We start from the raw sequence: 18,059 nt of genomic DNA on the forward strand, positions 1-18,059 counted from the left end.
ATTATCGTATCTCTACCGGCTCTGTGTATACGTTTCGTACAACAATAACCTCAAGCAGTTCGTTCAAACACCTAAAATAGGATTATTTTTACAACGGAAGCATATAGCACGCGGCATATCGTTGTATAATTACACTCGAAGAGTCGGTGCATGGAAACCGAAATACAAGAGTTAAAACAAACCTATTTAACCGCGACGACAAGGGGAAAAAAAAATTGTTCAAAGTTATAACCGGAAGAGACGAATAGTAGACAAAATTTGTCACTTTTCATATTTTCTTTTCATCTCGGTTCTACCCACCGCTTTATCTTCTTGTTTCTCACGACACCGTGGCTGCACTCTGTGTTTACCCTACATACATCCGTACTCACGGATCTGCACAGGGTGGTTTAAATATTTCCATAACGTACGATTACTTAATTATATACGGTTTTAGGAGAAAAAAAATTAACAAAATATCAACGTCGGGGTTATCTTAAAATGCTATGTTCACGTGGGAATAGAAAAAGGATTTAGTCCACAAGGACGATCAGCGTGATCGTTTGCGAAAATAACTCAAAGCCGGAAACCGTCGGGAGATAAGAGACAGGATTTAGAATATCGTTAAGTAGACGTCGCAGGAAGTTTGCCCCGTGTAATTGGGAGTGATAATTAGTTTGCTATCTTTTTGCATTCAAAAAAAAAAAAAAAACGTTAACCATCTCGCGGCAATGTGAGAAAAAAAAGTCAACAGAGTTCCGCTGCTCAGAGTTCGTAAGTAATAAATGTATCGTTGAATTCTGAGCAACAACCAGATGAAACGAACATAACTTTTATCTAATTTATTTATTTTTCGTTTCTCCTAAGTCGATGTATCGTACAGAAAGAAGAAGAAGAAAAATAAAATGTTATCTGCATTTTCTTATGAAAATGTCTGCGAAACATCGAAGAAGAGCCGCTGCATACCAATAATAGTATCATAAAACGGTGCGGATGAGAATGAAAAGGAGAATAAAATTAAGTGAAAAATAGAAGAAGACAGAGAACGGTTAAGGTGTTCCAATCATAAGGTCGATTATTCGTAAACTCTGCACGATCTGCAGAACTCTATAAAAACGATAGATCGTTAACAGCCGCAAGGGCTATATATTCGAAATTCCCGGAAATTATAATTGGATTATGAGAAAATAATTAATTATCACTTATCATAACCAACCACGCGTAACGTCGATAAACGAGGATAAAATTCAACGTTATTCTTTCGTTTTATTTATCCTCTTTTCAATTTATGTTTCCTCGTGGCAGTGTATAAGATGTACACACATAAGTGCGGTGCCTTTTTCTAAATATAATCGCCCCATATCCGGTGCTCGTGAAAAAAGAAGAAATTTTTTTATACCAGCCTCTTCATCCTCCTCATCCAGAATGCACCCACCATCACCATCGCCACAGAATTAGGCCCACGATCAAAAAAACAAATCGACTGGAAGCCCTCTCGACTCGTACTCTCGAGCACATTATAGGTATAATACAGGGTTTTCCGAGAAGGTGGAGGTCTTCTCAAAAGAATTCACATATATACATGTTGCCGTCGACAAATTTTTTTACAAATCGCCAATTACTTTGCACGTTAGGGTCGTCCTTAAGCAGGTTATTTTTGAATTTCGACTGTCTCATTCCGCAAATCGGTTCCAAATAATTCAAAAATAATTCCCCAATTCTTTCAAATTTTTATCTCAACTCTAGTCCGTGCCGCCAGAGGGTTGATTTTCCCATATTTAATTAGTTTCAAGGGAACAGTAATTAATCTACCCAATGGTTCTCGATGAAATTTGATATCGACGGGTTTCTTGGATCGCTGATTACGAATCTGGACTCGAAATTTTGAAATTCAAAAAACCGGATCCAATATCAAGCAATACCAAGTGACTTTTAGAATGTTTGTCCGTCATATTGAATCTGCGATTTTGAATTTCGCAATTTCGAGTTGAGATTCGTAATCAGCGATCCAAGAAACCCTCTCGACATCCAATTTCATCGAAATCCGTTTGGTAGATTTACTGCTCCCTTGAAAATAGTTAAATGGGGAAATCAACCCCCTAAATGGGAGTGATTATTATTATTATTATTATTACAAATAAGAATAAAATCAGTTCACCAGATTTTCGAAATCAGAAAATTAAAAACATTACACGTAATGTTAATAAAACAAAACATAAATAAGCAATGACACCGTGAAATCTTCCTTTTTATTATTATTATTATTTTTATTATTATTATTATTGTTCTTATTGTTGTTGTTGTTCTCATCATTATCAACATTTTAAGTAAATCAGCTAGCATGCGGCCTGTGAATTCTTTAGCGTTTCAAAAAGCACGAGACGAAAATTAGTATGCGGAACATCAGTTTCTCATCGGTAAGACTGTCCTAGCGAGAGCGTTTCGACTCGAGTAGTGTTGTCTTTCTTTTTTTTTTTTCTTTCATTTTTTTTCTGTCGTTTTCGTATTTCATTTTATACTTGTATTTAATTCGACTTAAAAACACAGACGATATAATTTTTCTAAGGTGTACGGATGGTTTTATACCTGGTCAAGTTGCCAGGATAAATCGAGAGAGAACGCAAAAGAATTCGAATTACATTATAGACTTTGATTTTTTCATCCACGTTTCCGGCGATTCCTGCACGCTCCCAAGACGCTCGGGTTACAAAATTCAAATGAAGCCGGCGGTGTCGCAGCCATAAAATCGAACCTCGACACATCGATTTCCAGTATCCGATTCCGCAGCCTCGAAACCTTTAGCACTTAGAGGTTGTTCATCCCGCGCGGTAACGAGACGGGAATAGAATTTTTCTTGTAAATGATATACAAGAGGGTTGGAAGACAAGCTGTGCAGGGACAGTATAGTAGCCTAGATCTTAAGTTCCAAAAAAAAAAAAATTTCTAAATATAAACCATACAGTTGCCATCGTCAAACTTGAATGCGTATAATATATATATATATATATATACATATATGTATATACATATGCACACATCTACATCGTGCATAACAACTTTAGAAAAATTTTCTCAAGATTACCGAAATCTTGGCTCGCGACGATTAGTAGGATTCTTTTCTTTTGCATTTGTCTTTTTCTTTTTTTGAAGCCTTCAGCCTTCGCATACCACATACGCATCTATCGCATGCCAGAGGAAAAGTAATTTTAAAAAATACTCTATTTGCTGCAGTTGTATTTGATAAATAACAAAAATGGTAACAGTATGTAAATTCAAATTTTGCTCTTTTTTTCACACCCCGAATTTGAGGATGCTTTTTTCTCATAACATAAATCGGATCATCGATTAAAAGTTGGAGAAATTAGATCTTGCTTCTTACAGGTAAGTACATGACTAAAAATTTGTCATGTATACCTAATTCATAGATATATACAGGTGTATACAGAAGACTGTATACGGATATCAACTGTTACACTCTGACTTTAAATTTGACACCGTAAGCTCCGAAAGGTTTCGGTCCCTCGGCATGTCGTCAGTTTCGCTCTTCTTACACCTGCATACGTCGATGTCTTTTCATCAGCAACATGCAGCAGCTTGTTAATATCAAACTGAAATAACACCTTTATACCGTATATTTTACGCATTATGTATATGTATACTGCGATAAACGGTAAACAGGCTGTAAAAAAGATAAACATATCCGAGCAGCTGTTGAGACGTGAAAAGAGAAGGAAAAAAAAATAAAAATTTCGGCTAAAGCTCGAGCTGAAATGTTTTATTAAATTACTTGAATCTTCCAATATATATATATTTTTTTTATTTCATCTTCTTCGTATAAATTGACTTGAAAATATGCGGGTAGGAGAAAAATCTCGACACTTTCATGTTTCATTTGCTTCTATTTATTTATTTATTTATTTATTTGTTGTTTTCATACTCTCGCAGACGAGAGGCTATGGTTATAAGTTATCCAGAGAGTTTACTGACTCTCGGTATAGGTATAACGACCGGTTGGTTCGCACTGTTGTTTCTTGTTCACAAACTTGGAACACTGAGTCGAATAAGTGAGAAGCAAGTACTGGAACTACGTACCGTAACATCACTGCTCGCATAGATACCAGGTATTATGGTATCTTATGCTGGTATACCGGCGATTATTATACCGTTACCGTTTCGATCATTTGCCAAGTTTCAATGTTTCGCTCAATTTTTCTAAAATCCACGAGACAAAAAGGGGCTACGTGTTCTTCTGTTATTTATTTTAATTTCTTTACGTCGTAATAACTTAAAAGATAAAACGTACGAAAAACGATTTACGAAAGGAGAATTGAAAACAACAAAAAAATAAAAAAAAAATGACGATACTCTCTTCAAAGATCTTCCCGCCAAAATCCCGAACGAGATAAACTCGCGATATGTATGCCAAGTCTGTCGCAATAATGGTATATACTGTACACATATACCTATGTGTATATATATATTCGTGCATACATATCTAGCTTATCTCGTCGGGAAAATCAAACAACTTTGCGGAGGTCGTTCCTTGGTTCACTTCCATTTTTATCCTCCAGTCTCTCTTTGTTTTTACTGCACTCTTCTTCACATTTTCCCTAGATCAACATCTCACGATGCAATCTTGCATTGTTTCCGTTATACGTCACAGTAAGCACCTCGACAAGAAAAGAGAAAAAAAAAAAAAAACAAAGAAAAAAAAATCATAGAAAAACGATGACTAATAGGAAGTGGAGAAAAAATACGAAACAAAGGAATTAATTCACAGTAAATGTATATACACAATAATTATATCCTGACGAAAGTAATGGAAATTAAACATAATTTGTAGTAACGACACCGTGTTGTAAAGAATTTACAAACTATAAAATATAATATGCACATAAATTAATGTAATGTGATTATAATTATCACGCGAGTGCATATAACATGTAACTCGAAGGTGTGCAGTGAAAGTTTGTATAAAATTATTAATTTATTAATTTTTTTCATTTTCTTCTCTGTTTTTCCAACGAAACTAGAATGTTGCAATTATGGATATAGGTATAAATGTAATATACAGAGTGAATTGCCAAGGTCCGAATGGTCCGTCCTCTGCTATAATTTAATGCGCATGAGCTACAATCCGAGAGTAGTTGTTTGCCAGGTCGACCAACCGTCGTGAACGCAACCTCGAAAATTTTAATAGTTGTCGCTGGCAGTTGTGTTCAACACTGATTTCTGTCAAAATTTTCGAGGTTACGTACATCGCGGCGAACTTTAGGTTCAATTTATGACGGTTGGTAGCCCTGGCAAACACCCGCTCTCGGATTGTAGCGCATGCGCATTAAATTATAGCATAGGACGGGCCATTCGGTCGTTAATAATCCACCCTGCATAAACTGGGTTGTCAGACTTCTCCTAGAAAATGGTAACGCACGTTACGCATGCGGTCCGCGGTAGGAGCGAGTATAAATTGCACAGAGAGCGTGTGCCGTATGCTGTCTTCAATTTCTTTTCATGCACCGCATATGATGTACGTTCTACCTGCCTCATGCTTATAACGAATATCTTGTTTCCTGGGGTTTTAGGTTTTACAGTCAATGAGCAGCATCACGGAGCTGCAACTCAATCTACAGGGTGTTCAAACTTTTTCTACATCTGGTGCCATGTGCTTTTAACTTGAAACGGGATTTCAAAATGAAATTGTTAAACCAGTCATTTTTACTGGTTTCATAGTTCTAGTGTTAAATTTCACGCCTTTTTTTTTATTATCATCGAAAATACGGCAGTCAGCACAATTCTACACGCTGCAATATCGAATACAAATATCCGAAAAAGAAGTTTTTTTCCCACAACAATAGTGCCATGAAATCTGTCCCTAAAAATTGAATTAACATTTATTGCAGGATTTATGTTTTCTGGATTTATTTTCTCATAAAACATGCAAAAAGGTTTTTTCATAGTTTTTGTAACTTATGCATAGGTTTTAATAATAATAAAAATAAATGGGCGTTTTACTCAATCGGTAAAGACTGACTATAACATCCTCTCAAACGACTACTCGTACCATTATTATTATATAAAAGTACATGCGTAATTTCGAATGAATAGTGTATATAAAGTACAATTGAAGGAAGCATTATGCAGTTATAACACGAGAGAATAACGTTGCAAAAACTTTAATATATATATGTATATCGCTTGTAACGATGCGCAATATCCGAGCCCCGGTAATTTTTATTATTTATTTTCATCCCGTTTTCGTTTTCCTTTTGCCCCACTCGGCGGTTATTTACTCCTCTTTATTTCTAAAGAAGTTAATCAAGCGAAGGCAGAATAAGCCGGCGTCTGGCCGTTTAAATTGCTCAAGAATGCATCTGGTGGCCAAGATTTTCGTCCGTTCGGCCCCCCCCAGGCATTTCGGCCGTTCACGCACACTTTTGTTTCTATAAGCTCTGCAGCAGCCAAGACCAACAACCATTCAAGAGCCCTGGTTATTGGCGGAGGTTATAAGGTACCGACTATTTATGCACGCGTCTTTCATTCACGGTAACCATCCATGTTTATATTCCCCCCCAAAGATAGTCTATCTCGCTGAAAATTACCGTCTCTAATTCAAATCCGCAAACGCCGCGCAATTAAGTTCCGAACAATCGATTTAACGAAGGTTGTGAAAGAAAGAAAAAACTCGCTTCATTGTACATGACGGCAGAACTTTTTGATTCCAAACTTGTGTGCATACAAATAAGAAGAGAATTAAGAAAGATCTCTTGGTTTTTTCTTTCTTTTTTTTTGTTGTCTTTTTTGAATACGACGATATTATGATAATAATAATAATAATAATAGAATTGTTACGAGGTTATGATTGCGACGCCGAATCTCTGTTCTCTTCACGTTTCAGGTGAATTTATATTACAGTCGGCGAGCTAAGGTGAATATAAATGAGGAGATTTTTCGTAGATGTGATCACATCACCCCAAGCAGCTTATAGCAAACTTATGGTTGGACATTTTTACTTATGCTCGTACGACTAACACGCATGACGTGTTTAACGTGCCTGGGTATATACGAAATTTATACAGTTATCAATGTATGTACCTGTATGCTCGTGGTATGATTGATTCAACAATATTATAGGTCTTTTTGTAAAATAATATTGAACATGCCTGCGAGAGCCATCTGTTTCGCTGTTGGGCTGCAGCAAAAACTACAACTTCCGATACGAATACACATATTTCAGCTCGGAAAGAATACCGCTGGGGTGTGTGTATCGAATGTGTGCGTAAGAGGACCCAGAGAGAAAACCACGCGTGAATTTCGTAAAAGACCCACCACCTGGTCCCTCGACCCGCCGCGCCGCACGCGTGTTTTTTCAACTTCTTTTCCTTTTACACGTCACGGAGCATATTATAAGGATATCCATTCGTCAATCCATTGTCAGATTCGAAGTAGAACAGCTGTGTGTTCGATATAGAAAACAAAGATAAACCCCTTGCCATTACTCTTTATATCGTTATTATTGTCATTATATTCCTACGCCGATATTTATCATCGGTGTAATGTAAATATACACATTATAATTATACCGTATTGTATGATCGTCTATAGATATCGGCGAAAAATGAAACTTGCCAAAGCGAATGATTAGCAAATGAAAACATTCGTACATCTGTGTATATGTTATTTCATACGCGGTGCAAGAGATTAAATAATATAGTTCGGGTTGTTGAAATTTTACAATAACGATTGCGATAATTGGTCGAAACAATTGAAAATACGTCGAGTTTATCTGGATTCGAACAACACGCGCTATTGTTTCGAAAATTTTATAATTTTTGCTTACATAAAGTTGCATTAAAATGAACAAACTCAAGAAACAAAGACACAGAATCTACACCTCCATGTTTCTATTTCTTACCGAATTAATAAATGATAAAATAATGTACGCTGACAGTACGCCGACAATGAGCGCAAAATACAGGTTCTGTTTTCTCGCATTTAATCTCGTACCGTTAGAAAAATACGACACTGTACGATATACTTGCGGAATGAAGTCAATACGCGATTCGTTATCAGGATCTCGTGCATTACATTGTACGCGCATATTATAATATCATCTTATTGTTACAGCTCGCGTTGATAAGAAGAAATCGGATACACACGTGTTAAATTGGCACGCCATCTGAACTGTGACAGAAAAATTCCAACACGTTTTCCTCTCATGATAAAAAAACTGACCCCAGGTTATAATTACGCGACCGATAAAACATCGTGCAGATCATCGATCACGTTAGAAACAACAAACTCGCATCAGATGTAAGCGTCAATATATATGGCCAATAATGATCGTATCAAAGCTTGAATGGTTATCTTTAGAAACTTATAAGTGTCATGATTTGGTTTTGGGAATTGATTGTCGAACGATTTGAAAATAGGCAGACTTTTCAATCAGAGTCACCTGACTTTGCCGCACGGTAGCAGACGCAGCAGGTCTGTGAAAACCCGGGGTAAAGGCGATGATGCGAGGCCAACTTCCTATCGATTACGCCTGCACTCAGGGGCGAATGCAGGCTCAACTCATGGAGTTTCTGGGGGGAGGCGATTTATCGAGTCCCGGGGGGTCGGCACCCGATGTGAGTTCAGCGGCAGCGCATGAGCGTCAAAGTTTGATGCTGCACCGACTCATGCCTAACCTAACCCATCGCAATAATTGGTTAGCCTGCACATCCACAACCATAGACTACGCAATTAGCCGATTCGCTATATATAACTTTACGATACAACTATTTTGTTTTTCTAATAGTTGGCGAGGGTTATTCATAGTCTGAATCCAGAATTTCGACCATATTCTGCAGTAGCTTCGGTCGCTATCTTGATTTCATAGTTTAAGTCGAAAAATACCGCTCGTAGACAAAAAATTGTTGAAATCAAGTTTAGTCATGACCACTTGCAGCGAATATTTGAAAATGGGCGAGATATTTGACAATAACAAATTACCCCTTGAATTCAAGATGGCGGCCGAAACTACTGCAGAATCTGGTAGAGATTATGGATTCAGATGTATGTATGTACACTTGGGGACAATGAATCTGAGACGGATAATTTTTTACACTAGACAGTTATGTTGGCAACACAGAGAAACCTACAGCGCCATAGTCGGCAGAGCGCGTACCAAACTCAATCTCAATAAACATATCATGACCCATGACCGTCGAATCTAACCTTAGAATAACCGCGGGGATAATGACTTGTCGGATCGACGCGTCAATTCTACTAAGGTAAGATTCGACGGTCATGGGTTATGTTACATTTATTGAGATTGAGTTTGTTTCGCCGTCGGGCGACTATGGCGCTGTAGGTTTCTCTGTGTTGCCAACATAACTGTCTAGTGTAAAAAATTAGCCGTCTCAGATTCATTGTCCCCAAGTGTACAATACATTCCGATTGGAATAATTGTAAGTGGCTTTGTAGGTGACCGGGCATTGAATAGATCTGTCCGCAGAAATGCGGGTAAAGAATCCTGCAGGCGCGACAAAACTGCGACCCGAATGTAAAAGGCTCGACGATTTTCAGGGGATGAGCCCTCGTCTCGCCTCGTTCGCCACCCCAAACAGCTCGTGCATTTGGTCCGCAGCAGCAGCGGCAGTCTAGTTTACTCGGAAAGATGAATGGCGCTGTTATCCGCGCTCTGATCCTCGGATCATTTCCTAGGACCCTTCGCCCCTTATTTCACCGCCCTATTCGCCCCGTTAAATTATTCAATCACATTCCAGGGAATTACTTTATGCGGCATACAGGTTAGGTTGGGTTGGGTTTGACTCGACAAGTTCGAGTCATTCTGTGCGTCGTTGGAATTTTTTAAAATTACTTCGTGCTTACAGTATCCGTAGGAAAATTTTTCAGGAATTGGCAGACTAAACGAACCATAAAACACAATGGTTACGCACACATATTCCTAATTCATACTACTTCAAAATCCAAAACTAATGCTACACAGTACATATTTAACCGTCATTTTTCCTTCTGATTTGTTTTGTTTCTTTTTTTTTACATCTAAGATTTGTTTCGGTAGTTTTATCGAAATTCTTGGTAGAAATCCCGGCTCGAATCCCCGGGACTCGACAATAAGTGCGAAATGATGTATACTTAATATTTATTCCTCCCAGGTGCGCAAATAATTCTAGCACAACCTAACCTAACATACATATCGTCCATTAATACCTACTTTTATAACATATCTTCGCGGTAAAGTTATTCGACCGACAATGAAACATCTGTCGTCTGGAATTTGAAGAAGGGACCTGCAACGATAAGTGTATACAATTTTGTGGATAACGTTAAATTCAAATGTTTCGAACACCGGCATCAACGTCTTTTTTTCGAATATGATATTTTCCCCGCAGTCCCAGTTCGAATCGACGTTGTGTGTTCAATAACAAACAACCATGTATTGTGGAATACGTTATACCTATATACTAAGGAGTTGGCAAGCTCGGGCAAAGAAATTGTCTTTCATTTCACTTATGTGAGCACGTGTGTCATAGGTATACATACACCGTGTCACACATATAAATTACGTTATACATTATACGTCTTCGTACCCACAAAAATTCTGTACTCGTTTTAAACGAATTTATCACGTCAGCTTTAACAGAGTGCTGGGAATTTTTAATAAAAACCCTCATTTTTGACCTGCTGGATAAAGATCGAGATAAAGATATTATACGAAATGCGAATACATAATCAAGTAGATAATGTTTTGTCGTTCTTTTTTTTAGTACCATCTTTAGTTTTATAACTAAATTCAACCGATTACGATATTATCACCACCTGTAAATCAAATGATATTATATCAATATTTCTGTTTTTCGTTTTATACCTTTTATCGCGTTTATTGCTATAAATAAAATCGGCAAGTGTTACTGCTGCAGCGATAATTTCCTATGCGTAGATTTACTAAATACATACGGACCGTAATATGCCGACCACATTAGCATATCAATAACAGACCACAGCCCACACAACAATGACGTATCGTTGACTGATGATAAATTATCGCTTGTGCATGCCTCGGCTAAATAGCTGAAAAACTAAATTGCTAAATTGCTCATTATGCCGTTTCATCGGCAAGTCGCGTATAAGGTACAATTTGAGTATTACATGTCAATCTCGAAGTTGCGTGAAAAAAGAAGCACCGAAAAAATATCTTCACCATTCTCAACCTTATTTAAAAAAAAAGAAAATCTCACGTTTTCTCTTAAATTAAATTGTCGGAGGAGGACCACACCGTGCTCAGCAAAAGACCCCCCAATAAGCATTGGTCTCTTCAACCTCGAGGATCAATTCGTAATTTATACATGATACTTGGTAAGCATCTTGATCCAAGAGCGATATATTATAGCTGCCTTTGTTGTGCGTCCTCTGCAGAAAATATCCCCTCTTTGTTGAGGGTCGTCGCGTCTCTGCGTCCCCCTGGATGTAAAATAAACCCTCGAATGTATATCCCCTTGAGCATAGAATTTAACGAGGATTCACATCCTAACAGAAAATCTCTCCGCATGGGTAGTTCAAATACTTTTATTCTATTCTACAACGTTTCGCGGGCGTTATTCTACATTTATTGATCAATGAATTCCTTCAACTACGGTAATATTTCATCTCCGCTTGGCAAATTTTTTTTTTTTGTGTATTCTTTCCGTACAAATATCCGTAAAAAAAAAACAAAAAAACATGATATTACAAGGAAACGAAGATCGAAATCGCGATTGGTAGAATACAAGTTGAAAAATGTGTGTACTGCTTTGCGGGTTCTAATTTTTCCCAACGATCAAGATCATCCGCGGATAATAAAGGAAGAAATATTATCGGTCTACTTTTACCGCTTATATACCCGCCTGCAGGCGAAGCTAAAGAACAATGCGCTAGACTTCCTTATGTATATACCTGCTCTTAACAGTCTGTTAACTCTCGAGTTATTACCACTGCTAAAACAGTATAATGGCGTCGATCTGCAGACGCGAAACAAACGATATGTATATATATATACACCCGTACATATAATTGCATTACATCAATTATATATTTACTTGTATTGTTGTTGTTGTTGTTGTTATTATTATTATTATTATTATTATGTAATTACAATCGGTTATTTTTCGTGTCAAAATCGATTCTAAGCTGTAGAAAAATGAAGGAAAGAAATAAAAAGTATACATCGATCCGATCCCCGATAAAGAGATTTTTTTAACGCGACTCAAGGCTCGGAGTATCTTCGGCCATGTGTAGAAGAATATGTTCCGACACGATGTAAGGTATATGTGTATATATATATGTATGCAAGTGTCTAAGGTAGGTAGGTATAGAATAGAAGGAAAAGTACTTCCTGTAATCAGACACCCATCAGACCACACGCTACGGATCTGGAGACCCGACGGGATTAAAAGCCCCTCCTCGATCCTTCTTTTGATCGTCCGAACGAAAAATCTCTCACCGATAATCTTTCGATCATTTCACAGTATAATAGATTATTTATACACGGTGTTTATACGGCGTTTTTGTATCGTTATTGGTAATTTTATATTAGCTATATGATGTTATTAACCAATATCAATTTGATATCATGCAAAGCGTGCATATTTCGATTTTATTAAAGTTTAATTTCAAAGCTCAATTTCATAAACAATTGGATCGACGTTTAAATTGAAAACACCTTTTGCCCACTTGACATATAATTTACACTTCAAGTTTTTGTTTTAAATCCATATATAATACATGTAATGTTGTTCAAGCGTTAACAATACTTATACAAATTTAGACACAAGGAAAACGAAGGAATTTCTTTCATTATCAATCTCACTCATCAATCTCCAAAAAGTTTTACAAGGCTGAAGTTAGTAAGAAAACAAAAATTACTATTACGTACCATTATAATAACCGAAGAAATTGAATTTACAAAATTTGAATTGTTTGTCGATGCTTTATTAACGGTTAACTAAATTTCAGGTAATTCTTAAGTTGCAAAATAACGTGCTTTTCTAGACACGCATCGTTACGATAACGTTACAAACTTAGGCCTGATTAAGTTTTTATAGTATAACACATAATACGTTTTTGTCCAATATGCAGTATACCATAATCGAGATCTTCATCGATTGAATGACCCGAATTTTTACGTGCGCGGAGGGCTGAAAAAAAAAAAATTGAAAAAAGGAGAAAAGGAGAAGCGTTTTAAACCGTGGCACATCTGTCCTTCCGGTCTGCTGTACGTATGCCCACCTCTACCTAAACCTATACACGCCCAAGACGCGCATAGAATGGAGAGATATGAATCATCCCGATCCTCGAATTACTCCAGCATCCGTTCGCCATATTCCACGGAGCAACGAAAGGACTCCTGCAGCGTTTCGGAGATTACGTTGTCACGATAAGCGTCTGTATATCACATATATACGTACACTGAATGCAAATGAGTGGACAATTTTTTCAACACGTAAGCATTCATTCACTGTGTCGCTTTTTCCACGGAAACATAAAAAAAAAAAATTTTCAATTTGAATTATAATGTTTACCGAGTCAAATTTTACTGATGTACTATATTTTTTCGTTGTACAGCTACGAAACTAATTTTCATTTTCTATACCCAATATATGGTTATAAAGAATGATAATACAACTTGACTTGTTTTCTACACAATTTTTTGCATATCTAGAGAACTTTTCAACATATTTCTTTGCGGTTTTTTGCTATTTCTGATAGTATACTGATAGATTTTCAATACTGAAGAGTAATTATTGCAATGTAATGTAAATTGTTATTGTTAGAAACAACTTGATTGAAAAAAAAAACGTGAAAATTGAAGGAATAATTCATTTCCGAGAAAGTTACCTCTCTACGAATATACACGTCTTACATAAAGTATAAGTTTTTGGGGTCGCTGATTACGAAACTGAAATCATATTTTGAAAATCCGGTACAGCGAATCCAATCAGCGACCCCGAAACGCCCACATAGAGTTTTATGACCAGATTCGATCAGGTTTGAAATTTTCATCCGCCATATTAGATCCGCCATATTGGATCCGCCATATTGGATCCGCCATCTTCAATTTTAGAAATTTGATTTCAGATTTTTTATCAGCGACCTCAAAAACCACTGCATACAGTTTTTCGACCGGACGTGATAAGATTTGAAATCTTTATCCGCCATATTGGATCCGCCATCTTCAATTTTTGAAATTTGATTTCACATTTTTCATCAGCGACCTCAAGAACCACTGCATAGAGTTTTTCGACCAGATTTGATAAGATTTGAAATCTTTATCCGCCATATTGGATCCACCATCTTCAACTTTTAAAATGTAATTTCAGATTCGTAAACAGCGATCCGAAAAACCATACGATAACATCTTGATATAAAAGTTGACCCAGCAAAATAATGTGTGACTCAAAAGAGTTAAGAACTGTATCGTATTATACATGTAGAAACAACAACGGCGTAATTATAAAAATTTCTACCGGTTTATTTTCGAGGTTTAAAAATTTCGAATAACAATAACAACAATAATAATAATAATTTCGTACAACACATTTTTACGAGAGGTGTTCTATTCGCGAGATGACTGTAATTGCGGTAATGAATTAGGTTAATTAAATCGCGTCACCCCGTTTATTTTCTCCTCCTACAATAGCCTGTATTTATACATATATATATATATATATATATATATGTACGCCGACATACCTTACATGTGTGTATATAAATAGCGTCTCGGTGGCGACTTAGGAGATTTATTTCGGTGCGGTTGGGCAGGCATAGGACTGATATTTGAGCGACTCAAAAGCACCGCGAGACTCAAGCACATATCTCGAAAGTTTAAAATACACATAGGATGTCTCCCACCTTCATCAGGCACATTGAGACAATAGTCGAGGAGCGCGAAAATTAGGTTAAATTGCAATCTCGGTGGTCGTCGGCGAAAGAAAAAAAAAAAAAAAAAACATCTCTCTGCCAAAAATTCACGCGACAATGACTCAGAACTGCGCGGCGCGAGAGATGTCTACTTTTTCGTTTCCGCAAAGTATGGTTTACTTTTTTTTTCCTTCTTCTTCTTCTTCTTTTGTAGTCGAAGTGAAACGATCTCTACAATTTTTTTTTTTTTTTTTCTTTTTCTATTCTCTTTTTTCTTCCAACTGTAACATATCGTTACTCAGGTATAACCCGATATTGTATAAAGAAGAATCAATGGTGAGTAATACACCTGTAAATACCAACTTTTCAATTAACAGGTTCTATGACGAGGTCAAGGTCGTAATTAAATACCGCGAATTATCATTTCTTCAATCTACAGGTATCTTTCACATATGTGTACGTATATGCATATACATGTATAATAAACCCGGGGATTACTATACAGTGAGTCATTCGCAGTAGTCGATATTATTATGACTCAAAAAACAAGTTTACAGTCATCATACGGCACGTGTATAATTTCCCCGTTCCGATCCCATTTCTTTAAATATTCACATTCATTGAGCAGGTTGCTTTGTTACGAACCGTATCTCTTATTAATCTTATTAGCGGGTAATCGCATTGAGAATATTTGTCGAACCGTAATATTCGTATGCTGCAAAGATTGTTTTCTACAAAGTCACTGACAAAACAAATTTTATTTTAATTGTTTTATTCAGTAGTCAATTCAACGTTGCCTGCATTAGCTTAAACGATAATGAATATCGGTACATTGTTGTGAAATAAAGTATTCAACGGTGCCAATTTGATACAAGGAAAAAAAAAATGAAAGTGTTTCGTCGTCAGTGTATTTGCGGAAAATGATCTTTTTAATAAAATTAACCGTTGTAAAGTGAATTTGAACAAACCTACCGTAGATTTTCACGATATTTCGAAAAGATTTTTCAAACGAATCATCGACGTACGAGCCTTTCTTTACAATTCCAATATTTTTAACGAGATCTTCGTGGACAGCTTCTGGAATGTAAGAAATTTTCTCAACAGCGATGCGCCGTTCTTACACCTTGCGTAAAATATTCCGTGTACAGACCTGCAAAGGTCTGAATTTCAGGTACCGGAGTTTCATTCCATTCAGCAAAGCATACATTAGGTACATAAAGTACGATATTATACACAAGAGCGGTAAATTCCCGAAGGTCAGGTGCAGAATGCAGTGTAGGATAAAAAGGAAATATACATATTTTCCCAACAAGTGCGTGATAGATATAATGGAGTAGGTAAACCGGACTAATGCAGGTTAATGGTCGTTGCACGGCGTGCTTCGCCTGTATAGAACGTTGGAAAGAGAGTGAATTTTTCGAAAAGAGAAACGACCCTTCCCTTCACGCGGACATTGATTTGTGTGGGTCAGGTAGAAAATACACCTGAGATATTCCGGCTGGGAGAAGGACGAATTCGCCTCCTCCCATTTCCCCCTCATCCTGGGCTTCTCCTTTCGCCGCAGGAGTGGTGAAGAAAAAAACCGAAATCTCTAACACGGCCCTAACGACGTTTTTCCTCTCCTCTCCTTATAATTCCTTTTTCTACGAGCGTCTAATTTTAGTTATCCAAAGAGAGAGAGAGAGAGAGAGAGGACAAAGTGAGACCTGTCCTACGATCCTTTCGTCCTTTCGTCCTCAGCCCTCAAGGGACAAACTTCCTGTGTCCCTTCAACCGACACAAACCGACAGGGGCGTACACACAGACATGCCATTGAAGCGGTTTAGAAAGATCAAGTAGTATTTTCCCTTGCCTTTACTTTTATCTCTCTCACTCTCTCACTCTCTATGTATACGTACATTCAAACTCGCATATACCCATAATCCACCTGTAATAGGTATGTACATGCCGCTGTGTTATACATACTTGTTATACTCTGAAGTGAACGCTTCTACCGCCCGCCTCTATAAACGTTTTTACGAACAGGTATAATAAGAGGACAAAGATTTTCGGAATTCCATTCAGATTTTCAAATCTTTCTTGCCCCACTTCCGTTCACTTTTCTGTCATTCCCTTTCCCTTCAACGTATACACGTCCTAACCTATACATATATGTATATATACTGGTTCTTTAGTTCATTCAATTCTCTTCTTCTCTTTACACACAATTCGTATCTCTGCATAGTTGAAGTTTGTAACGTTAAAAGTCGTTATTCCGCAGGTTTTGGATGGTCTGAAATCCAATGGACCGTATAAATAATGTAAACCGTATCCGAGATGAAAAAAAAAAAAAATAAACATGAAACTCAAAGTCAACTTCGAAATCATTGTGAAGTTGCAGCGTTAGTGAAGGTTAAAGTTAATATAGCGTTATCGTAAAGAAACGAGTAAAGAAACTGGTTTTTCTTAATCTTACAATGATTTTTAAGAAACTAAGATTTCGAAATACGAGTGTGTTTTGTTTTATAACATTTTACTGAATTTCAGACAATTCCAAAATGGCGAATCGTTACGATAACGTTACTAACTTCAATATGATCTATAATATCCAAGTGCAGTTCGGGGAAATAAGAGAACCGATAAGAGGATAGGAATTACTTCACGGATTCACGATTTTATACCTTGTGCTATATTATATGCTTATGTAAAAATATGTTTGATCAATGCCGCGGGGAAACAGAGGGAGGGATGTTTCTTAATCGACGAGCCCCCAAATGCGCTGCCTCTGGGTTCCCAACGTTTCCGAAAATACTTCTGAACTTAACGACTTTCGGAAATGGAAGTTCAGTCGCGGTAGTTTACGCGTATATATATTGAGGGACGGATTTCGAATAAACGTGCACAGGTGACTCGAATTTTGAACGTGAATAATAATAATCGTAACCTATCGTAATTCTACAAACGACATTATAAACGCATATATATATATTTTTGAATCATATTTTTGTATGAACGTTATTTAACTAAACGAATTTAATCACTAACAAAAAACGAATGGATTCAATGTTGCAATAACCAGAAATAAATATGGTATCGACGACTACGACAATCATACTGAATAGTTACTCTTACCACATTTTCCTGCAATTCCAAAAACATTTTAACCGTTACAGTAACGATAACCCGTTTCGCTACAATTT

The 18,059-nt window shown here is 36.9% G+C and overlaps 1 protein-coding gene across 4 annotated transcripts in view; it reads right to left on the reverse strand.

Moving 5' to 3' along the window:
* The window catches only part of LOC107226867, a 36,700-nt gene that overhangs the window by 15,145 nt on the left and 3,496 nt on the right, over window positions 1-18,059 (reverse strand). The window lies entirely within an intron of this gene.

This window comes from Neodiprion lecontei, chromosome 5 (genome assembly GCF_021901455.1).
Source record: "Neodiprion lecontei isolate iyNeoLeco1 chromosome 5, iyNeoLeco1.1, whole genome shotgun sequence".
NCBI classification, from domain to species: Eukaryota; Metazoa; Arthropoda; class Insecta; order Hymenoptera; family Diprionidae; genus Neodiprion; species Neodiprion lecontei.